Here is a 25,538-nt window from a genome sequence, read left to right on the forward strand (position 1 = left end):
GACATGTCTGTCCACTAGAAGGAAAGAGAAGAAAAAAGAATATATTGTCCTTACTCAACAGGGTATTGTTCACAATCATATCCATAGCCTGGGAAACAAAAATGATCATTCTCCCTTTTGATGTTTACGTGACGTGACAGTGTAAGGGCCTTTGGAGAGATAGTATGTTCTGATAGGTTTGGGATTTTTTCTGTAACTCTGTGGCATGAAAGGCATCAGGCCTGCTAAAACCTGAGCTCATTTTTTTCCAGCTAAAAACCAAATTGAAATAGACACACCTAAGAGAAAAGACAGAATTTGGAAAGTATGGAGAAGATGTGATTGTCCTTTACACCAGGTCACGACAGGCGTGTTTAAGTGAATGGATTCTGCAACAGGATACATTTCACAAGCATTTAATGCTTGAGCCAGAAAAATGCTGAAGACTTTTAATTCCCACTCACTTCAGTGAGCTGATCCTTTTCTGGGATGAATCACTTAAAATCAGTAATAATTTACTTACTGAATGATTCCTGTCTCCAGCCTTTTTTAACATACTGATGAATTTTTAATTTAATTTGATAATGTGTTGACAAATTATACCAGTGTGTAGAAAGGATCCTTTAAGGATTGGCAACCCTTTTTTTCTTTTTGCCTCTTCCTAAGACTCCATTAAAAACTTTCTTTCCTGACTGCAGCTCTGCACCAGTGTCTTCCCCTTCTCCCCACTCATTGACTGAATTTGTAGCTGTTGTGCTGCCCAGAACATTCATGAGTCAATCTCACATGCTCAGACAAAGGCAAGTTGACAGGCCTGTGTATAATATACAAATATGAAGGTTTTGTTAAGACCACAAAACACAGAAATCTCTGTGCAATCTGTATTGCAAAAACACACAAAGTTTTTGTATATTTCAGTACTTTTTGGTTTTACATCTACTAGCATTTCATAGGGAATATTTCCATGACAGACCACATTTGTTTCTACAAAAGCAACTTTGGCAACACCAATGGTAAGGGTTTTGTTTAGTTTTGGTAATGAGCGGAAGGTTGATGGAAAACTTTTAGTTGGATCTAAATTTCTGCAAAGAGTAATTGTAAAAAAAAGTGAGAAGCTTAGGTTTGGACCATTTGGACCATCAGAGAGATTTATGGGAACATAGAGCTCGCATTGGCCATATACAAATTGCTAAACTTTGCTTTCTATGGTTTCTAAACACAAAGTAGTACTCATCCTCCTGTCAGGAAAGGAATATATTATCAGAGGTAATGTTATACCAGGATTTCACTTTGCTAGACCAAGATATTTGTCAATTATAACCCAGCAGAACATTTGCTAGTATGATGTTGCCAGAGTTTAAATAATTAAAAATGAGTTGTCTTCAGCAAATAAATAAAGTACACCTAATGGAGCATTATGGAATATCATTACTTCTTTGGTCATAAAACTCAGTCATTTCCAATGGCTCATTCAGGCTTTTTGGAAAATTGTCATGATACAAATGTAACACCATCCTCCTGATTGCAATGGAGCAGTAGATTTGGAAAATAATAAAAATCTGAATTTCAAAGACTGCCAACTTTTACTCCAAAAAGCTGTAACTAATTGAATTTCGGCAGCCAGGTACAGAAATACCCTAGTGGAAGCTGCTGGTTACTTCCATTTCATTTCAGGTTTGGAGTGGAGCAGAGTTCAAATACATCTGATGTGTTTTAATCAGTTCAACAGAAAACTCAGTTGTCATGGTAGAGCCATTTCCATCCAACTTTTACATAATAGCTAAGTGGTTAGAGCAGCCACCTCACTTCTTCAGTTATTTCAGGGAATGGTGCCCTTTCCTTTAGGTTATAAAATTATCTGAGTGCTAATGCTCTCCAATGTGCTCTTTGAAAGTTGTTTTTTGTGCATTTAGGAATCCAGAAATCCTGAGGTCTAAAGAAGAGTGAGGAAAAGGATGCCTGGATTGTAATTGGTAACATATGCAAGCAGGGGTGGAAGATGCTTTTCTTGGGTTTTGTACCCAGAATTCCTTCTGTTTTACTGGATCGTGGAGTGGTGCTAAAGAATCTCAAAGCCGATTTCCTTTATCTTACTTGTGCTTTTTTCTGTCTGATAGTGGAAGAATTAACCACACCCAAATTCATTTCACTCTGTGACAGACAGATCGTAGTGTGGTCAAATTCACTGTGATCATTCTGTGCAAAAATAGCAAAATGCTTTTTATTTTGTCCGCTAGAGTTTGGCTAGAGCCACATCTTCTTTAGGCATAATTATCAGTAACACTAAATACAACTGCTAATGTGTTTAATAACATAAACATGAGAACTCTTGTACAATTTGTGCAAATGAATTGTTAGGGAAAAATGAGGGTATGAGACAATGTGATTAAATATAATAATAGGTAACTTTATGTAGCAACAAATAAGGTGAAAAGGAATAATGAAAAATACATCCGCTCTTGTCTGAATATGACTGTGAGCTCTTTTAATGGGAAATTTTAACAGAATTGGAAAATAAAAAAGAGAATAAACCCAGTGTCTGAATTATTAAAATAACCAACCCCCAATTTGCTTCAATTAAAAACTTAGAGATGCTCCCAATGCTTTGATTAAGAAAAGAATTAGAAAGTTTCTTATTCACCTCAGCAGGCAGTTCTGCAAAATGGAAGGTCCCTGTGCTCCTCTGAAGCCATTTAATGCATATGTGAGCATGGATTCCCAGAACTATCTATAATGCATATAGTGCTTTCTGCTCTCAGTGGCTTTTTTTCCCATTCTCTTTACGTCATTTGCCATTTGTGAGGGTTGCCAGGGTAATGACCAATCATCCCTGGAGAGATGCCTGCTAGTAAGGACAACATAGGCTTTCTCTTTTTTGGTATTCTGCAGTATGTATTTGAGAGCTATTCTAGCATCAAGATTGCAGAACTTCTGTTTAGTTAGCAGAGAGGGAAAGTTTACACAGTATGAAATAACAGCTTACAACTACTGAGGTAAGTGAGGATTTTTCTATTTTATTAACTGTCCTGTCTGGATTTATCCAAAACACTGAGCATAATTACTTTATTTTGTTGTTGTTGTAACACATGTAGCTGACCTTGAAATTAGAGAGGTTTTGCCTAATGTGAACAAGGAAATCTTAGTAGTGCTGCATATACAGGAGGGCAGGATTTTATTCTCTTTGTAATTATGAACCCCACAGCCTCTCTCACCGCTGCAATCACCATATACATCCACTCATCCCTCAAATATTTTCAGAAGAATTAATTATAACTAAGAAACCCACAGAGTGTTGTAATGAAGATTTCAGAGCATGAAGCGTGGTTGCCTCTCAGGCAAATGGGAAGTTCTGAATACTCTTCGTTGTGCTGTATGTATATATTAGGCCACATCAGCTGGAAGCTGAAAATCCAGAAAGGAGTCCTGTCCCATAGGATGCTGAAGATGTTGAACTCCTGTTGTTTTTAAATGTTGTCTATTGAATAGCCACTTGCAGGCTCATAGGTAACTCTTTGCTCATCTATGGACAATGACAAAATAGATCCTCCAGACTGCAAACATTTTTTCTGGCACTGGGATCAGTAGTGTGAGCTGGCAGTGGTCATTCCCTTGCAGAATGGGCCCAGATTTTGGTTTTTTGCATGGGAGGGCACCTAGATAATACATGAGAAATGAGGCAAAAATAATCTATTTAGACATTCCCAATGACCTCAGAAGTTTCTATGAGGTATTTACGTATAGTCTGGGTTATGGCATATGTGACTGAAGTGGTTGGTTTGGGATGGTTTCATTTGGTTTTTGTTGTTGTTTTAAATGACCCCCCTTAGAATTACTCTGGCACAGTTTCTTGTTCGTGTGATGGCTTCCTGGGAGAGAGGGACAATTGCTGAGGTGGTTGGATTGTTTTTCTGTAGAATTGCCAATATATCAAAGTTCAAGTTATTAACTGTCTAGTCAGAATTACTGTTTGCTGCTTAATGTATGTTCACCTACACATCTGCTTCACATCCTGACAATCTCACCTGTGCTGATGGGCAGGGCATATATTAACCAGTATAAAGCATATATTTATTTCACTCTATTTTGTGCTTACTGCAAATACATACAGAGTGTAACTTTGGCTCACACTTTTCCCCAGTAGAAAAATTTATTGGGGCACTTAATTTAATGTGGTAAATTCCAGTTACTGAATTTTAGATGTTGCTACGTGTTCAGATGTGTTTATGATAGCTTTGCATTATCAAAACTACTGGAGCACAGCAATGAGTCTGGATGTGTATATGTGAGAGAGAAGAGAATTCAGAGGAACAATTTTAAAAGTCTGAGATGAAAATGATCTTTTCATCAGGCTGTTGAGAAAATATGTTTGTTCAGAAAGTAGACCTGTCTCCTCTTTCTAAAAATTGTTACTGTTTTTTGACATCTGTGTGCTGGATATCACTTTCAAGGAGTTTAAGATATGAATAATATTAAATGCTTACACTGTAGGGGAAAAAAATCAGTAAGCGCAAAGAAAATTTATTGTTATCTAATGTTTATCTCAATTCCATATGATTTCACTATTTATAGTAATCTGGGAAGCAGAACCACAAAATGATAGTTTTGTATTATTCTTGGTGGTGTCTTTTGACAGAAAAATAATATGATGACATTTAGATAAGGCATATTAATTAGTAAAGTAGGATTTCAAATGAGAAATTCAGAGGTGAACCTTTGTGGAGAAGATGGTGGGTAACAAGCCTCAGTCTTTATCCCTCTGTCCACCTTTTTCCTGTCTATCTGCTTCACCATCTCTCTTTCTCTTGAAAATGCTCCATGGCTGTATTATGCAGAGAATAGCATTTACTTCCAGACAGTGGGACAGAGAGAGGGAAGCTGCAAGGAGGAGAAGGGAATGAGCCTGCACTGTGAATTGCTCACAGTACAACTGCCAATAATTAGGGCAGTATCTGTGGCTCTGAGGAGAGATGAAGGAGATTGGCAATTCTAATTGTACAGCAGCTTCCCATGTCTGAGAAGTCAGGAGGCAAAGGGCAGGGAGGAATGAAGGAGAGCTGTAGGGCTGGGTGGAACCAAGGGGCTTTAGTGGTGCTTGTACCAGGAGTGCAGTGAACCAAGCAGCAGAGAGCTCCAGGGAGCAGGCCAGGAAGAGATGGGGTTCCTGGAGCATCTTGGTGAAGCTGGCATGCAGGGTTTGGGGTGGTGAGCCAGGGAGCAGGGCTTGGGTAGAGACATTAGAGCCTGAGGTACAGTGTTTGCCCAGTGACACAAAGTGCTGTTCAGCAGTTGGACCCTTTTAGTGCCATGTCTGATGCTGGAGTGGTGAATTCAGATTGTTATCTTTATCTTGTGCTTTTGAATACATAGGAAAGAAGAGGAATAATTAACAGCACGAACTGATCTACTGACAAAAAGTCAGGCTTCAGACCTGGATGGGAAAGTATGGCACAGGCTGAAAAACAAGAAGAGGCATGTCAGGATGGCAAAAGAGAAGTCCCTCCTGGAGAGACTGAGACAGGCTGGATAAGTGCAAGAATGTATAAAAACATTCAGGAGCCCAAACTCCTCATCCCTTGAGAAACAGAAGGCAAAAAAATAAATGAAGGTGAATAATCATTGAGTGAACAATAGTTTCTAAACATAGTGTATGACAAAGCAAATCACTATTGATAACAGGATTAGTGCTATCACTGCACTGGACATCTCAGTCTGAACTGTGGCCTTTGCTGCTGGAGGTCAGTTCTCCTGACCTGATGGATTATTCTATCTGGTAGACATCATCTACCGGATTTGGCATAGATTACTTTTTTGGTTGGTTGGTTGGTTGGTTGGTTTGTAGGTTTTTTTAATGAACAGTATCTCTCTGGATCTATATCTCACAGGAATACTGTGAGTTTTAATTTGTGACTGTAGGGATTAATGAGACCATCAGATGAAAAATTTACTAATTCATTTTTATCAAACCAAAGCCTTATGGTTTTGTATTTTGTTACCACTGTTTGGAATCCAGGCTGTTATTTCATTACTTGGGCCTGACTGTCCACTGGTGTGAGTAAGCATAGCTCTGTTGCTTCTGGGATCTGGTGATGTAACTCCAAAACTCTAGTGTAAAATCATGGTACATGTGTATTCAGAGCATTAGAGAATAATTTAATTGCATGAACTTAGTTAAAGTGGCCCCAGAAGGCGCAGGAATAGTTGCAATGTAAATGTCTGATTTTAAATTGTCAGTTACTGGCATTTTTGAAAAAAGAATGGTGAAAATGTGCTTTATCATCCAAAACTGCAATTCAGGAACACAACAAAGGCATGCAGAAGGAAAGTTACTGTTGCTTGACCAGAAATATGCATTGTTAGGAAAGGCTGAAATTCAGAAAGTATTGCAGCATTTCCAATGTCTCTTTTAAGGTGCGTGGTAAGGTTCACTTTGAGCAAGTAATTAGAGAGGAAATGTTTTGTGGTTTAAAACAGAAGTGGTTGACAGAAGATGGGCATTTTAAAGCACTTTACTAAAAGCTTCCAATTTATACTTTTAGTCCTATTTTCAAAATATTTAACTTGAGTTTTATTGTACATCCACAGGCTCTAAGATTCAAAGAGAGATGCTTTTGAACATTCCATCACTTATTGCTGAATTGTTACATATTTGCTATGTGACGTCAGACAAGTCCATTAAACACTTCAGGGCTTGTTTCTTCCCCTATATAAGCTGGGAATTAGTAGTATTTACCTTCTAAGACTATGGATGTTTCTGTTATTCTTTGTGCAGTGTTTTGAGTAGCCATGTTGTTCAAGGCCTAGTTACTTAGGTATGCAAAGTACTGCAGCACACAGCCCTGTGAGATCCCCCAGTTCATCTTGCTTTTCTGTTGTAGTTATAAGGTCAAGTTGAAATAATCCCCATGATTATAAGAGCTTGTATGAAAAACTTTCCTGGAGAGCAACATCTGTTATCTGGTGGTAATAGTGATTCAAAGGAGCTCTTTGGGAAGAGAATTCAGTCTGTCTCACATGAACAGGATGACTCAGTAATTCATATTGGGAAAGAGAAACGTTCTCCAGGCCTCACAAATGTGATTCTGGAGACTCATTACATGCATTATTGTGTGCTTTTGTGAAGCTCCTGACACAGCACAATGCAAATGGTTTCTGGCAGCCAAGGCCCTGTCTTCCAGCAGCAGGAATGATCCTAAACCATCTGCAGTGCCAGGGCTGCACACAGACCTTCCTTCCTCTGCCATTCCTCAGGGGCAGCACACATGCCTCTCATTTCTCACAGCTGGGTGCAACAGCAAGGGACAATATAAACTGTTCTGTACGTGACAGAACCCTGCCACACACCTACCCATTTACTGGTAAGTAATTAACAGCTGTGGCTATAGCCTGGGTTCACTTCTTCAGAGAAATTACATTCCTCTGATGGGCTCTGGACATGCACATCAAATTTCATGAGGATTTAATTTTATTTACCATATTACCTGAAATTTGAGTCAAGTTCAGCCCCCATCCATACAACTGCCCTTGCTTCTTGAGGCCTTCACGTGAAAGCAGCCTCCCATTTTCACCTGGATAAGGGAACAGGTACCTTGCCAGCATGTGGTGGGAGTTGGTGACTGACACTATACACCTGAGCTCCATGTGGCTGCTCCAGCCCCATCTGCTTTCTCAGAGGCTTCTGAGCAAACATTGCCCTGCACCAGTGAAAGTACTCGTAGATGCCTCATTTTTTTAATGTAAAAAGCTCAGGACCTGAAATATTTACGGCTTAATTGACTGCAATTCCTATTGACTTCAATGAGTGTTTTATTCAATTAGGGACTGCAGAATTTACATCATTGCCCCTGGCTTACATCATTGCAAATATTATTGATGCTTATAAAGCTTTTGGGGATCTTTCAGGCTTTTAGTCCACAAAGTGACTGCAATGTGAAAGTCTTGCTCGAGGGTAAGAGGAGTATTTATATCCATCTCATCTTTCATTTACTTATTCCTGAGTCTCTCTGTGCTATTCCTTTGGGAATGCTCATATAAAATCTGCAATTTAGCAAAGAGGGGGAAAGCAGAGTTGTCTCAACACAGCAAGATTCAAGTTTCACTTTGCACATTAGATGTGCACCTTTCTTATTTTCTTGCCTAAAATGTAAAAGTGAATCTGATTAATTTTAATCTCATAAAATGTCGAGATGAAGGCACAGTAAATTTAGAATGAATATTGAGGAAAGTTGACACTTTCTCAGGGGTGAGCATGAATACAGTGACTGGAATTAAAAACTCTGCAGATTGGAGCACCAGAAATTCTGGCAAAAAGAACTAACTCAAACTGGTGAGAAGGGTCAGGGTGGCTTGAAAGAATTTTTACCTTTCTAATCTACATGTGCTATAAAACCAGTGTTGGAGTTACTATGTGAGTAGCACAAGCAGGCCCTGTGTATCTTAATTATGACATCTCAGCCTCTGACTACAGTAGGAATATGGATAGAATAGAAATCCTTGTGCTGGCTCTGTGTTAGGCCTGGAGAGAAAAGGGATAAAGCTTCTTCTCCTTTTCATTCAGTGCCTTGGGAAAAAGTTGTGAGTAAACCATTTCACATATGCAGTGTGTACTTGCATTTCATACTTCTTTTTATCCAGAAACAGCAACGAAACATCTAGAAATAGATATATGTATGTAAGTAAACAAAAAAGATGGAACAAGCAGTTTTAGGACATGTCTAGTAGAAATCTGATTGCATTTCAGACAATATATTCTTACTAGAGATTTTCCCAGAAAAATCTGAAGAAAGAGCTAGGAAAAGTCACGCATATATAACATGCACGGTTTTAGGTCTGTTTTAGGAAAATTGGAGAAATGTGTGTGTGGCAAAATTGATACACTTCCCAGGCAGAACACTGACTTTATTCAATTCTGTCATGGTAGGTGAAGTGAAATTGGACATAAAAATAAAGGTAGCCTCCTTATAGAAGGCATTTTTTTTGCAGCAGAGAACACAATAAATGTTATCTGTCAGGGAAAGAAGCAGGCTATTTAAATTCAGGCAGCATAGCATCTTCAGTCGGAAGGGCTATTTTTAACTTCAGATGTAGCTTAATTTAGAAACTGAGCAGTTGAAGTCCCTTTTTTTTTTCCCCACTTCTCCAACTCGTGATTTTTTATAATGATTGTAGATACCCTTGTGCGAAGATGCTGAATAGAAAAAGAAATACATTATCCTGAGCTTCAAGGTCATGAAAATGCACATCTAAACAAAGCAGCTTTGTGGCAGTATTGGCATACACGTGTAAACACAGATCAGATGAGATCGATGCACTGTTTTCTAAGCATAAGGGCCACTTTGGCAATTTGCCAGGAGGTTGCATTGAATTTTCATCTCCATTTATGCAAGATCTTACCCAGATCTGTATTATTTTGTGTAGGAAGTGCTGTAATTGCATATAGTCCTATACAATGTGTGATAAAAAGAGTGTAAATTCCAGTGGTTTCTAAGGCAGAAATATTTATGAGAAATCTGGCAGTGATTTCCTGCATTGATTTTTCTGAGCCAGCTTCTTGTATTTGGCTTTGTTTGCAAGTTAATCACAAGAATTGAGAAGCTCATTTCGTTATAGAAGATATTCAGAATTAAGAATTGCAGATTTGACTCTATTAAGTGATTACAGGCTTTTTAATGTATTCAGATTCTGAATATGAAAAAATCCTCTCACAAATGGAAGTACTTCCAAGATGGCTTGTTGCAAACACTCTTCTTGCATAATTGCATACTCTGTGTCACTCAGCATTCATCTGGTGAATTGCAGTAGCATTTCAGCATAAACCTCAATTCAAGCTGGATTTTATAGTTTACCTGTTCAAGCTCAGCCAGAAGCGATTCTGAAAGCTCTTGCAGTCGTGTAACAATAACAAGGAGTGGAGAAACATGTGCCATTGCAACAGAAATAATGGGGTTATTAATAATCTGAATGTGACATGGGAAAGCTGGCTCTATTTCTGAGCATAGTGACACCTTCACCATTAACTCCTAAGCACACACAACTTCATACAGTTCCTGAGATTTTGCTTGGAGGGTTGAGCATTTGTGCACGCACAGAAAAGAGAACTTTGTCTGTAGTCACCTAAAATCCTGCAATTATATGCGAAAGCTTCTGCTGCCATTTATTCTTTAACTTATGACAGCTAGAATTAGAGGCTTTCATGCCATTGTTTTTATACACCGGGTAGTGTGATGTAGTGTAGAAAGAATATCATAAAACAAGTTCGAAATTTAGAGTTATAAGCATTAATGTTCAATGGAGGCTAAAAGGAAATATCATTTAGAGGCTGGACTTCTTCTGAATTGCCCACTTTGGATGGGGATTCTTTCATCTTCCTCTGAAACATTTGTTTTTGAAGAATGCTCCTTTCCCTGGCTACGTTCTGTGTGGAGGGAATATGGGAGTTAGCACAGAAGCTGTTAGAGCCATTAGACTCTACTGTGGGGTTTCCTTAATTCTCTGCTGGCCACACAAACTTGAATTAAGGCTGAATTTAGTCTCTGGGAGGCATTTTAGTAGGAAATTCAGACTGTGATGCACAGTTTGGATTGGGAATGTGAATTCACAGCCCTTTATTGAAGAGGCTTTTCTTTACAGTGAAGCAGCAGTATTTGCTGAAGTGTTTCAGCTTTCAAAAGAGAATGTGTTTTTCTCATCAAAGACTTGATCTGAAGCTTGTAGCAAAGGAAGCATTCAGCACATACACTTTCTTGTTTTAGGTATGTTGGTATGCTGTCAAGAGTCAGGATTCAGTTTGCCTGTTAAAGAGGTTTAAAAAAAGACTAAAACCCATCCAAAAGGAGCAGGGGGGTTGTTAAGAAAAAGCTGAAATCTTACAGAATTGAGGGCAATATTTTTGGTCTTACAGAAACACAGGGTATGCTCAAAATAAATTTCTGAATGGCTTTATAAAATCTAATCAGCTTGAAAATAAAACTGTCCATTTGTATCTGCTTTGTTTTCATTCAGTTTGTAGTACAGAGGAAAACAACTGGTGTGAGACCAAATAGTAATTCTATTTTCAGGCATTCAATCTCTTAAATAACAAGTTTCTTTGAAGAAATATGGTAACACACAGATGATGAGGCTTTGGTAAGGCTGGACTTAGAGCCTTGAGTTTCAAGTAAAGCTCAGATTTGTCACAGAGCAGCAGTAATGTACTCAGTGACCTAAAAGGAGGTTGCAGCAAGGTGGGTGTTGGTCTCATCTCCCAAATAATAAGTGATAATAAAAGAGGAAATGGCCTCAAGTTGCAGCAGGGGAGGTTTAAACTGGGTATTAGGAAGAGTTTCTTCATGGAAAGGATTGTCAAGCCCTGGCACAGCTGCCCAGGCCAGTGGATGTGCCACCACCCCAGAGGTATTTAAAATATGTATAGATGTGGCATCTGGGGACATGGTTTAGTGGTGGACTTGGCAATGGTAAGTTAAAGGTTGGACTCAATGATCTTACAGGTCTTTTCCAACCTAAATGATAATAATTATTTTTATTTAGTAGTTTTCATCCACAGATCTCAATGTGTTTTATAATGAAGGTCAATCACATGCATAATGTACTGACTTTTTCTTAAGAATTTTATTGTAATTTTTCTGTTCAAAAAGTTTAAGCCATCTCCTCTATGTCACTTGTTACAGGACAATGTATCAATGTGCTCTATGCCCACAAATGCAGGGAGGACAAGCAGTAGACTGGATTTTTTATTAAGCAGTGTGCTGTCTTCTCAGAAATGGGAAATGATTTTATCAAAGTCTGACAAATTACAAGAGGCAAATAAATTGATATTCAGGTGAAGTCCAGGAGACCAACAGTCACTGTAGGGCTATAAAAAAGTAGTGTGCTATTCCTGTATAAGGATTTCCACGACTCAGGATGAAAGCAGTTCACAAACATATGTAGGCATCATCATCCCATGCTCTTTCATCTTGAAGGAGATGGTCACAGACGAGGAACTAAAAATAGTCAAATTTAAGAGCGCATGCTCCTGAGAGGGGATCAAAGACTGAGATGCTGTTTAGGCATGCAAACAACCAGAAGTATCAGAGCAGGAAGAGTGTGGTTGAACCAGTTACTGCTCTGATAAAATCTGCTACTTTAGCTTCAGCCAAATTTGATAGTAACAGAAATGGGGTGCAGAGGCACAGGGAAAGAGATGTGTGAGGCAATTCGTATTGCCTGACCTTGCATGCCTAACACAGGTGCCTAAACAAGGAAGGCAATTTTTCCTGGATTACTGAGAGATTAAATACAGAGGATGTTATTTCAGAAAGTAATTCAGAGTCCACAAGTATGGCTTCTGCTCTGAAGCAGCTCTGGAGGAGCTGGACACCCTTCAGTGATTTTGTAGGAGACTTGGGTAAAGTGCCTGCCCTAAGCCCCTGGGTTGGTGTTAAACACAGCCCATACAGAGCCACTGCAATGGCAACTTTGTACCCAAGTTTGATAATATTCTTTCCTTGGGAAACTTCCCTTTTCCCCTCAGGCTTCTCTTTCTGTTCTGTATATGACACACAGATCTTGTGTGTGGAGGCTGAATCATTTGTCTGAAGGACAGAGTCAATCTTAGGTCTGTGCATTGCATTTTTAACCAAGTCAGAGACTCCTCTATGTTCCTACCTAGACATGGGAGGTTATTTCTCCAATCAGGGTAAACTTTCATAAAAGTCCTTGGCATAATCATAACTTGTGTTGTTTAGTTCAATAAGATCTCCGAAGAGCAGAGCAAGGTTCATAACCAAACCAAGAGCAATAGTTTTCGTGCCATATCAGATTTAATAAGACAGCATTATTTACTTGGAAGGTATGTAAAATTTGGGTTTTCATTAAAACAGGGTTTTTTTAATGCAAAAAAGAGTTATTTTTTTTAAATTTATGATTTAAAATACAGTTTTCATTTTAATTGCTGAAAATTTTGCATCCAGGGCCTAGCTTCAGAAGTTCTTTGCAGCTGACTTGCAGCACTATTAACACTTTTCATGTTTCTCTGTGGCACTTGTCTTGTTTAATACCAGACAAGGAGCCGTGTGGGTGACAGCTCTATACCAACACATCCTAACAGACAGATGCTATGATTTGATCCTGATACTCACTGTATGTTTTACTTAGTGCTGCAACCGGGAATGAAAAATATAAGCACCAGCTTTTTTCCTGTATGTATGTCCATAAGAAAGCCTGATCTGGTGTAACATAATAGGAAGCTATTTTTAGACCAAATGAAGCAGGGGAACAATGACAATAATATGTTTCATGGTACAAGAAAGCTGACATTGGCTGACATTCATCACCAGATCTTGCATCAGCATTCACCATCCCTAAATAAAGCAGTAAGAAGAAACTTCCTCCTCCAATTAAGTGGCCCTTTATACAGAGGAGATCAAATTCAGCTGATAATGTCACCAGGAAGTGTGTGCAACATTTAAAATCCGGTTGGCAGTGTAAATACTCATTCGTTGAGGCAGCTGTGGCAGGGGTACCTCCTGTGGCTGAGCACTGGGTTGAGGTGCAAGAGGGCATCCCAGAGCCAGAGAAACCCAAGGAAGAGCAGAGGGCTCTGGCAGCTCTTGTGAGCAGCCTTGGGAGATTGCAGCTGTGCTGGGGAGCACAAGTGACCAGGAATGCTGTGGACAGGGATAAGGAGGGCACTGCTCATAGGGCTCCAGCCCAGGGCCTGCTCTGGGTCTCACACAATGGTGGGCACTTGCCCCACACCTGAAACCACTGTTCCTTCCTTATGAAGTTCAACAAGAACAAATGTATGCTCTTGCACCTGGGGAAACATAATCCAGGGTGAGCTTCCTCCATTTAGATTCCAGCAAATGATATCCCACAGGAAGTTGTTCTTGAATTTGGAAGTGAAGGTGGTGAACACAAGAACTGTGAGCTGGCTAAAGTTCTATTCCAAAGAAAGTGGCAAGGCTGGAGAAATGTTGCTAGTGATGTTTCTCTGGGGTTAGTCCTGGGACCTGGTCTATTTAATATATTTACCAGTGTGGTGAGGCGAAATTCCTAGGTAAGACACGTTGGGAGGCATTGCCAATGTTGAGGAAGACTGGGTTGATGTTCAAAAAGGATTAAGGTAAATTTTTTACCAGCTTGCTGGTGATGTCATATAATTAAGTCTCGTACTGTACAAGCCAGACACATTGGGTTCAATAATAACCTCATCTATAACCTGGGGCTTTGTGAACTGTATGTAGCAGAGATGGAAACAAACCTGAGTGCACTTAGCAGTGGAAGGATGAATGTGATAAAACATTGGAGTATAATTGGGTGGGGTAGAAAAGATAATGCAGTCCTGGAAGGTGAGAGTTTTTAACAATTTGGAGGAAATATTGGTGCCACCTTACAATGAATGTTAACTTCTCTAGAGTATTTCTACAGTTGCGTGTAGCTATTTTCAGAAAAATTAACTTAAACTGTGAGAGGTATAAAGAAGAGCTACAGGATGAGCAAGGGAATGGAACTTCATCTTTTGAAGGGAAATTAGAAATGCCTCCTGTACCCAACCAAATGGAAGTTTCTAGGGTGATGAATCATTTAATACACTGGGAGCAAATACTGGTGAGTGGAAAGGTTCAGTGTCTGTGATCACTGTAGCCTCTGCTGAGATCACTAAAAAAGCTGCCACTCGTTGATTGTTCAGTAGCTTTCTTTGTGATGTGGGTAGTGGACTGGTGTTAATTCCAAAAGTCCACAAAAATTTTGTGTGTGACACTGACAAGAGGATGGCCAGTAAGGCTGTGTTTTTATTAGTCCTGCAAAAAGTACTCAGCAGCCTCAAAAAACAAATACCATTTTTCAAATCTTGACTTCAGATTACTTACAAGGGAAAGAGATTTCTTTAACTGAGATGAACTTGTTCCTGTTTGGTCTGTTTGGGCTGGGCTGTGGTGGTGTCAGTCCCTCAGCCCTGCCTAAGGAGCCAGCTCACTGTGCTGAGATCTGGGTTTGACTTGGGAGAGCTCCGTAAGTGCGGAGTGTGCTGACATCACGCTCCCGAGGGTGTCAGCTATTAGCTGCTAAGAATAGTTACAGGCAAACACAGAATAGAAAAATCAAATGTCTGCTTAAACCACCAGTGAATGGGAAGGCAAAGAGCTTGAGCTCAGCTGAGGGGCTTTCTGTTTAAATGCAATGGCAACAAGGTTGGGCATCACCCTGGTGCAGGTGATGCTTTAGGATTTGGGAGCTGGGAGAGCCCACAGAGACAAGTTCATCCCTGGTGCAATTCCAGAACTGTCATGGTAAGTGAGCTTTTTGTGTTTATTTCCCTCTGTTTAGGTTATCTGATCTGAGTGATTTGTGTTTTCCAGTCCTTAGTCTAATGATGGGATTCACAGCACAAGAACCATGTCAGTGTTACTGCTAGTATAATCACAGTTCTATTAAAAAATAAAACACAAAGCAATACTAATTTTGCAAAATGAAGTGTTCAAGGTTACGAAATAATGTACAGTGAAAACTACATGTGGGCATAGGTGGTGCCTCCAGTCTCCGAGTTCAGGAAAGTATCCTGCTCACCCTGTGTTTTGGGGCTATTTGGCATAAATGTTACAACCTTTAGGCCTTGATTACAGATCTATGAGCTAAGACAGGCTTGAAGACAGAGGTCACATTTTCAGGTTTTAACTTATTTCCAGTTTTGTAATGCAGACTTCAGTTTAGTGTTTCTGTGATATGAATAAGGTGTTTCAGATATTAAACTGTTCCAAATTAAAGATGATCTAATTTAAAAAAACACATATAAATACAGAAGCAATATAAGATGAAAGTTAAGATTAACATAGGACTGGGTGTCTCACAACCTTTGAAAATCTCATCTTGGCTTTTTTATACTAATTAGGCCATGAACAGAAGTGTTCAGCTAGGTTTATCAGTGCTCTTAGGAGATCCTCTAACCTGAGGTACTCCTAACGATATTTTTACACTTCTTAATTTACTGTATAAAGGCAGGCAGGGGTAGAAATATCATGCTGTGACTCTTCCAGACAAACACAAAGTTACAAATTGGCCTGGAGATCCCTTGGCCAACGTATAATCTTTGTCTCACCACTTCGTACTCGCCCACAACAGCTTCATGGTGATTCAAAACCATCAGAAATCACTTGTAGCTATCACTGGTGCCCTTAGCAGGGAGAACAACCTGTTCTCCCTCCAAATTTGGCACCCTGGCCCCAGACTCCCTGGTTTGCAGCCAGTGCACAGCAAAACCTACCAGTCTGCTGATCCTACAGAGCCTGACTCACGTCTCTGCCAGCCCCTTGCAGGAGCCTTTCCCAGAGGGAATGAGGAGCTTGATGGATGTGGTGCTGCAGGATGTCAGAGTGTGCTAATGAAGCAACAGATCCATTACAGTATTTAGCCATTTTGCAAGATCCAATTACAGGAACTTTGTGAAGTATAAAATAGTTTGATTTTACCCTGTGCTTATCCTGTAAAAGATGATGTCTCTAAAATATATTCCCATCCTATCATTATTTCCGTGTGCTGATTCATCTATGTTAAATTGTTTAGAACCAGGATTTGATTCTGCCCTATTGCTTATCATTTTTTTGTAAATCTGTTTGATAATTGTTATGGATAAAGATGAAGAATCCCTGGGTATTCTGCTTGCAGGGTGTGACATGTAAAGTAGAAGTTTTTCTTGCAGATCAGAAGGCAGGACTGACGTAGGAGTTATTGTCTAAAATTACATTGTCTCTGTTATGTAGGAATTCAGACAGTGATTGTGATAGTCCCTTTTGTCCTTTAAAAATGAGAATTTATGACTCAAAAGGTGCTATGCTGTCAGTCAGAAAATTTTTCCATTATACTGAATCTTATTTTTAATGGTGTAATATCCTGTTCTTTTGGGTGCAAGTGTGGTGTTTTGAATGCAAACTGATTTACAGTCATTTTCTTCAGTCTGTGAAACAAGCACCAAAAAATAAAGAAAAAATAAGATGTAAGAAATTCTATATTCGGTGTTATTGTCCAGAGGGGTAAACTATAACATAATAAGAAAAAAAACCTGAAGAATTTTTCCTCATTTCAAGGGTTTTTGAGTTTTTTTTTTTTAGGAAGAGGACTATGCTTAGGTGACTCTTGCCTGAAGGAGCAGCATCTTTAAATGGGAAGCTTTTATGACATAAAGTGCATATGGCTCTTAGCATGTGGCCAACTTCTTGTTTAGAAAGATTTCCTGCTGCACTCGTTTTTCCTTGCTGTATCCCCCGAGGGCTGAACGTCGCTATCTCCTGCAGACAATGCAGCAACGCCCTGGTTTTGTACTGGTGAATGATTTTCACATTCACAAGCTGTTTCAGTGTTCCAGAGCATTGCATTGTTCTAGCATGGATTCATCTGAATTCTTTCATAGAAAGATGATTCTCTCTGGTTTGGGGGATGCCATCAGGGATAAAGGCACATGCAGTAGCACAAACAGCTGAAATCTCATGGCAGACTTTATGTCTGCTTGATGCTTTCCCTGATGGCCTTGACACCAATTATAATGTCACTAGAGTAAAATAGGCTCTGCAAAATGTGATTTTTCTGTTGGAATGCTGGCAAAGTAGTGCCGATGTGGCATAAACTTCTATAGGTGGTGGCACTCTCTCATATGTTCTGTTTTCAAGGTTAAATACAGAAGTGCACAAAACACTCTCAGCAAGAGGTAGAAGTACCTGGGCCTCGTGGCCTCTGATTTCAGCAGAGCAGTCAGACCCCCTGTCCTTTGCTTTTTTGTGTGCAGATGGACCTGCCATGTATGGAAATTATCTCAGCTGAAATCGAAGCAGTGTAGAAAACAAAATTGTGTAAATGTCTGTGAATGGATCCCCCTGATTTTTACAGAAAATGCGAGAATGGTGGACCTAAATAATCGACAAAGTTAGGGTAAAAGTCTGTAAAACGCCTGTGGAAGTACATATTAATCAGTTTTACATGTCCCAAACTCTATCCCGTTGAAATTATGAACAATTCAACAAAATATATTCTTGGAATGTACTTAGATCAAATAGCAGGAAGCTGAGTCCAGGTACAGTCAGACTGGAAATGAGGCATATGTGTCCAGTGGTGTGGGTCACTGGCATAGCTGGAGGAGAAACGTGATGTTTCACATGCACAGCAAACTGAGGGTTTGTCCACATAAGACTACACACATGTAATCTGAATTAACATCAGCAAGTTAAGGGATCTGATGCACAAACTTCTCGGGGAATATGGCTGACTGTTGCTGTAAAATGCCAGACTGAGAGATCAGAATAATCTCTCTGGCTGGAAAATCCACTGATCCATAGCAATAGCTCTGTTCTGTATGTGCATGGCAGACAGAGAGCAAGAAAAGGTTTTCATTCTACTGCAGAAGAATATATTAATGGTCTTGTCTCACCACAAATTTTCACAAGATTAGATAGTTAGATTGTGTCAAATCTTGGCTCATCACCAAGACTACTTGCCATAAAATTTCTGACATCAGAAGAGGGACACCTGTATTAAAGTGAAATTTGAAGATTCTCTAATATATAAATTTGTGAGATGGAGTCCTTATCCATAGCAATCATGTTGTCAGCAATGCTGTTTGTTTGAATTAATGCTGCAGATTGGATCTGGTCGTTGATGCTGATCTCAACTTATATGTAGGACATAAGCTGAATACATTACATTTTCTAACGCGCCTGGCCAGAATGCTCTGATGCAAACACCAAAGCTGAAGTAAATGGGAGCAGGCAGTTCTCAGCTTGAGGTGCCAGGCCATTGGAAATTCCAGGTTCCTAAATGTAAATGTAGTATAGATATCCAAGCTGAAAGGTGTCTCAAAAATACAGCCAAAGATTTATATTATTCTGACAACACACTGGAATCAGCTGACACTGAGCCAAACCCAGCAGAGGAGTCTTTTGATGTATTTCAAGAGACATGTTAAGTTCAGTGTCCTGAAACTGCATCTGTCACCACCATCCTCTCAGGAAAAAAAACCTAAGAAGGCTGGTTTTTTGTTTTTTAATCGTTAACTTTGCACTGCTGTGCCTTCCTTCCTCTCTAAGCTTCCCTTTTGTGTAGATGAAACCTAGTGATGCTGTGTTTGCCTATAGGCGTCCTTTTTCCTGTGAACACAGAAAACCCTGAAGAACAAATAAACTGTTTAAGTTGCTGATCCTGCATGTTTGCAAATTCATTGGGAGATTTGGCTCACATGTAAGGACACAAGGATCCGGCTCCTAGGGAATAAACGTCAAAGAACATGAAAAGAAAAGCCTTGGTAGGCACTAGGACTATAAGAACAAAGAGTGCTTCCAAACTGCAGTAGTAAAAACCACTGGGAAATGTGGGATAGTCTGACAGAAGCAGTTAAGAATGATGGTTCTGAGTCAGGCACTGAATTGGAAAAAAAGAAAAAAGAAACAAGAAAAAGAAAAATGAAAAATGAAAAAAGAAAAAGGCTTGATCCAAGTGAATTAAAGCCACTTATATTCCTGGAAATGAATTATTTCCTCTTTATAAAAAAAGGAAAAAAGACAAAGAGGTTAAGAATGTAATTATATGTTGCAGAAAGAATTATATGGCAATTTCTGTCTCCCAGGTTTACGTTCAGGGTGCAGACCAAAACTCTGATACGCTGCCTGACTTCTGCAGTGTCTCAGCAGCGTTGCCTGTGCTGCCTATTTACTTTTCAGCACTTCCTCTCAGAGGCTTTCTTGTAGCCCATGTCCTCTGCAGGCTTTCAGAGGAAGCTCTGGGTATTATTCTGTGTCCAGAATAAACAGAAAGCACAGCACCGTCTTCTGTGCATAATCCCTCTCCTTCCCCTGTGAATTTACAAATACTGGAGGAAAACAGAATGATCACAGAAATAGCTGTGTTAGAAGATCCCTCAGTGCTGAGGACTTGGTTCCCTGCTTTGTCAGGGAGTTCAGGCATATCTGTGACATCATTTACTGTTTACCTTGCCGAGGCTCCAAGGAAGTGCCAAAGCCTGTGAACCACCTCCTCCCTTTCCCATCTTGAGGTATTTTCATTCCATCCATCTCTGCCTGGACACAGAGTGCCTCAACAGTGTGGCAGGGGATGGTTTCAATGCACACTGATGTTTTGCCCAGTCATATGTCGGGAGGGAGCGTCCTCCCACTGGTATGAACAGTATGACCACGAAGGAAGATGAACAGTAACTGCATTATGTCCTCCAGAAGATGGATGGAAGTGAGAGGGAATATGGTTTTGTGAGCTGTATTTCAGGGCCTTGTTCATCAGTTGCACAACATTGCTGCATTTGTTTCCCAGTGTTTACAAACAAAATTAAATCAAGGTTGTAAACCAGAAAACTGTATTCATATGTGGTGTAGATTGATGATAGACATAGCATAAAATGCTAAAAACTAGCTCAGCTGCAATTAGTCTTTAAAGAACCTAATCACCAATATGAATTGGACAACCAAGATTTCAAATAGTTAACTTCCTTCTGTCCTATATGTTCACTGTCTTTTTGTGTTGTGTGGTTTGTTTTTTGTTTGTGGTTTGGTTTTGTTTTTTTTTTCATGGGTGGAAACTGTTTGGAAATAAATATACTAAGATTCAGTTATTCCTAAAACTTTGTCATTTAATGACAAAAACCATTTGCTTATGAATGCATTGAGGTTGCTGCACTGGGCATATCCAGACTCTGCCAATCATCAGAGAGGGTCTCTGTCATTCTTAAGTGGCTGAAGGGTAGAAAAGGAGTGGGGCAATTTCCTACAGACTTTCTTCTGCTCTCCTGGTATGATGCCTTGAAGTAGATGATGCTGCTATATCACAGAGACCACCAGTTTAAATTAACTAGGATATAATTAAGATTATAAAAACAACCCCAAAAGTTTTATGGGGTTACAAAGATCATTCTCTCATTATCCCAAAAAAAAGTTTATTTCTTGCTAGTTCCCTTGAGAGAAGAGATAAAAATTGCCCTTTTATGGGAAGACAACTGCCCAATAGATCACCAGGAAAAGCAGTCTGAGCATGGGCAGGGCTGGCTGGAGCCCAGACAGTGGGACTGGGACTGGAGAGCCCCTGAAACAAAACTGTGCAGCAGAAGCTGCTGCAGAGCTTCCCTGGCAGGTGCCACTTGAAGATGCCTGTGACAGCCTGGCCTGTGGGAGTCCAAGATGATGCAAAGTGAATGGGAATGAGAGAAAAAAAAGGCAGTGGAACAGTGGGAAAAGGAAATATTCTTGACTTTGTGTGCTGAAGAGATCAGACCCCATTGCACTGGTGCAGGGTTTTGAAGGATGTTTTTTGTCTTAGGCCCTGACTCTGCCCAAGCCAATTTGTCACCAGTTTGATACACAGTGATGCAAATAGGCACCTATCCCTTGCTTCCCTCCTCACACAGACACACATTTCTGCTGGATTCTTGCTTTTTAGCACAGTGGTGAACCAACAGTGCTAAAGCACCACCTGTTTTGCTGTGTCAAGGGAACCAGCTATCACTGCAGCCACGTCACTAAATCACATTACAACCCTCGGTCTAATGACATTTGTATAGATCTCCAGCTCTCTACTGTTTGTCACTAATCAGGGTAGTCTGAAGATAATCATGCAGGGACATTATCCCATTTCTGCCTTATCTACTCATTTCTGCAGTGCACACACAAGCCAGCATGGCCTGACTTCTCCAATTCCTCTTGCTATATTTATTTGTCTTCCTTTTAGCAGAAATAATTGAGGGATCAATGAGGTTACTGTGCCAGGTCTATTTCTCAACTCTCCACTTCCCTGTTGCAGTGGGATCTTGCAGGAAACTTGAAGAAATCCAAACAATAGCCAAACCTCTTCTCATACTTGCTCTGAGAAGCCAACCCTGCCTGTGTAATAGGCACTGTTGAACATGATTTAGCCTTAAAAGTTTAAATATCTTTTTGTTACATCCCAATGGAGACAATGTTAGGGTTCATATTAGCACTACTGAGTGCTCATTTGTTCTTTCTGGTTTTTAACATTGCAAAAAGATTAGATAAATTTTCTTCCGTGTTGCAGTTGCTTGAAACTGCAATGAATTTCGTGAAATGAATGGAATTATTTAGGATTTTAATCAATGGAGCTGCAGAATTTAGCCAACCACCTTAAAACCATTGTATTTATTTCTAAGATTCAAAATGTTATATTAATAATTTAAACAATTGTAGGGAATATCCTGTTGTATTGACCTTGAAAATGTTGTTAAACATAGTAAATACAAAACATTTGCTTGCTAAAATGAAAAAATGAAATGCTCAGTCACTTGGAGCTTCACATGGAAATCATCAGGAAAACAGCTCCTGTTCTAAATGGAGCTGTCAAACTGACAGGTTGCAATAGAAACCTATTCCCAGCTATTCAGTAGTAACAAAAGATCAAGACGATCCAGTTTCATCAGGCCATCAAAGAGGGAGACTTGAATTTGTTGAATTCAAATCAGTTTTCTCTGTTTGCTTACTTAGGCTGGTCCTAACTGCAGGATTGTAAGAAATTCATAATAAACGGAGCTGTTACTCATTCCAAGAACATCAAATAGCTGTCAATTATAAGGTGGCAGAGACTTGAATAAAAATGAAACTGCCTTTTTTGAGAAATACTTTGGGTTGATCACAGCCACTTTGACGTAAGATTCTCTGCATGTGCAATTAGCAACTCATTCTGGCAGTTTCCTTATGGGAATTTTTCCAGGAGTATTTGATGCAAATGTTTCTGAGAATCAGCTGTGGATGCACTATGAGGATAATTTAGAAATCTTTTCTGGAAAAGACACCTCTGTGGCTGCTGTAGTTTAAACAAGAATGTACAGCTTTATTGATTCCTGACCCTTTGTCCCTGTCCAGCGTTCAGCTCCACCACTCTAATCCAGCCTTTTCTCCTCTGGAGTAATGGAAACCTCAGGTTTTTTCCACTTGCTTGTTAATGTATTTGGCAAGATACTTGGGGCTTCTTTGCAAAGGTGCTACTGCTCTGCTGATTGACATTCAGCATGGGCAGGCAGAGCAGGCCATAGAAAGAAGCAACAAGCCAGGAAGGAACAAAAACCTTCCAATCTTGAGTTCTTATTCCAAGTGTCTTTGAATCAGCAGCTCTGGGCCCTTCCCAGCTCTTGAAGGAATGCCAATTCAGAGCAGTGAGTGAATAAGGTGTGTGTGGGGGCGACTGCTTCCCTGTCACTTGTGAGAAGCTTCATTTTAAAAAGTGCCTCTTCTTTTGCTGCATTACAGGGGCTTGGATGGCTCCAAGGAGCTGGGAATTGCTCACAGAGGCTTTTTGTTCATGGCCTGTTGCCCAGTCCAACCCAGCCCAGGCCACGAGTGACCAGGAGCTGTTTCCGTGTCAGCCCAGCCTAATGGATGATGTGAGCTGTGCCTCAGTCCAATTTCAGCAGCAGGAGCATCACAAAAGCCAGCACTGCCCTTGTCCCCAAGTGACTCTCTTGCAAGCCAGGGCTGTTTTGGGGCAGGGGAGAGCCAAGGCTCTGGGGGACCAGCTGCCTCCTGCCTCACATCCTTCCCTGCACTCGGAGGGGGAACTCCAGCCTGCGGAGCTGTCAGGCTGATGCTTTCCCCAGCACTGGAATGACACGCAGTGAAAACAGGCTGGCAACAGGAACAGAAATCAGGAGCATCTTGGGTTAGGAGCACGGATATCTTCTGGTAAAAGATACACAGAAGAGTATGAATGGTTTCATTCAGAGTTTTGCACCAATGCCCTCTGTGTATGAGGAAAATCATTAGGATGCCATTAGCTCTCATGCGTTAAAATGGAAAATACTTCTTTATTGTAATCTCTAATTTCATTTTACAATGTTTTTACTATTTCTTTTTTGCAGTTTGCTTACTTAGACTCTCAGACTGGTCATTTTCGCTCTGCTTAAATTTAATTTCACTCCTTTGCTTGCTCTCTTGTTCTTCCATCTGAAAAGCTTTCATGTTGGGTAACTTGCTCAGCAGCAAGGATAGAGGGAAACAGGTGGGCAGGCAATCTGAATTCTGATTTTGGCTCTGCCACTGGCTGCTTGGCAAGCTGTTTACACCACTCTGTGCCTTACTTTCCCAGAGAAAGAGATTCATAGTTTAAGAACAGTTCAAAATCTTTGACAAAAAAGAACCGTGCAACTACTTAGTGCTATTTCCTGAAGGAAAACACATGTAAAATCAGGTATTTTATTCCATGTGCTCCTTAAAATGTCTATCAGTTAAACCCAGTAAGCCTCTGTTCTTCATTTTCCTTTACTGAATTAGTTCTAAATGTTGAGTCATCATCATTGATGCCCACATCCAAACCACCACAGACATCTTAGCCTTCAAACTGCAAAAAATCCCAAATGTTCTGGATTCTTCAGCCCATTTAACATGTGTGGTATGTAAGTAGCAAATCCATGTAACTACTGAGACATGGCTACAGTACAGATCTGCACTGGCACTGCAGAAGGTATGGATTGCTCTCTCCTTAAGCTTTAATGTTCTCTCTATTCCCTCCCTCTCCAGTTTAATTTGGATAAAGTGTTCACCAGCAGGACACAGTAGTTTGTTAAGGGCACAGTTGTTACATAACTTTATATTACTTACAGCCCTATAAAAGTGTTGCAGATAACACCAGAGACAGTGTTGTTCCTCTACCTTGTTCCTCCATGGTGCCATTTCCAGTACTATTGATTCACAATGGAACCCCTTTTCCCTCAGGAATGGCTGGGGTCAGAGCAATACCGTCGATGCTGATGGAGGTGAAGAGCCAGCAGCAGCATTATGCTGAAAAGCTTCCTAAAAATGGCCTCTATCTCCTTGCTGACCTGGAAACCCAGCTTCTTGTATCAGATGTCCTCATTCATGACCATAAAACCCCTTTGGGTACCAAAAGTTTTGTAATTTAAATGGCAAAACTTCAAAACTGCAAGCTTGAGTACCACTGCTGACAGCTTGGTGTAAGCTCAGCCTCAAAGTCCAGGGGAAGATGAAATACATCTGTAATTATTCTGAATTCAGCACTTGACTGCAGTGAGTATTTCTTGCTGCACAGCAACCGAGGGTCAGCTTGGATTCCAAAAGTGAATTTGCCGTTTTTATTGAAATGCAACTGCAACACACAGAGTTAAATTCTTGTTTCATTTTACTGATCTTCACTGAAGCATTTTCCAGTGGCACCTGGGAGCTTGGTGTTCTGCAGCCTGCAGGAAGCTGCCAGGAACTGTGCTCAAGGGGACCGTGTTGAGGTTATGTGCAGCAGGGCTTCAGATGTGAATGTGCTTGTGGGTGGCACTGTGTGAATACACGTACTGAAAAATATTACACCTGCGATTTCCTAAGATTGGGTAGCAGTGGAATGCGAGAATCTTTCATTAAAAATGTGAAAAGCAGTTTGGTTTTGTTGTGATTAGTAAGTGGCTTATATCTGCAAGAATTTCTAAAGGTAATTAATGGACCTGATCATGCTTATTCAGTTGGCTTCCTGTCTTGTTCATGAAAAGGCCAAACAATTTCTGAACAGACTGAACAAAATACTACTTCTTTAATATTCCTCTCTTCCTAATTCCACACTTTCACTACACATGTCAGTTACTGAAT

At 40.1% G+C, this 25,538-nt stretch overlaps 1 long non-coding RNA gene across 1 annotated transcript; it reads left to right on the forward strand.

Annotated features, from left to right (window-relative positions):
* The first annotated feature begins 2,778 nt into the window (after positions 1-2,778).
* On the forward strand, positions 2,779-25,330 carry LOC125330689. Its single transcript, XR_007205686.1, has 2 exons — positions 2,779-2,972; positions 23,199-25,330. It is a non-coding gene; the product is annotated as an uncharacterized LOC125330689 (long non-coding RNA).
* Positions 25,331-25,538: the final 208 nt, after the last annotated feature.

This window comes from Corvus hawaiiensis, chromosome 10 (genome assembly GCF_020740725.1).
Source record: "Corvus hawaiiensis isolate bCorHaw1 chromosome 10, bCorHaw1.pri.cur, whole genome shotgun sequence".
Classification (NCBI taxonomy): domain Eukaryota; kingdom Metazoa; phylum Chordata; class Aves; order Passeriformes; family Corvidae; genus Corvus; species Corvus hawaiiensis.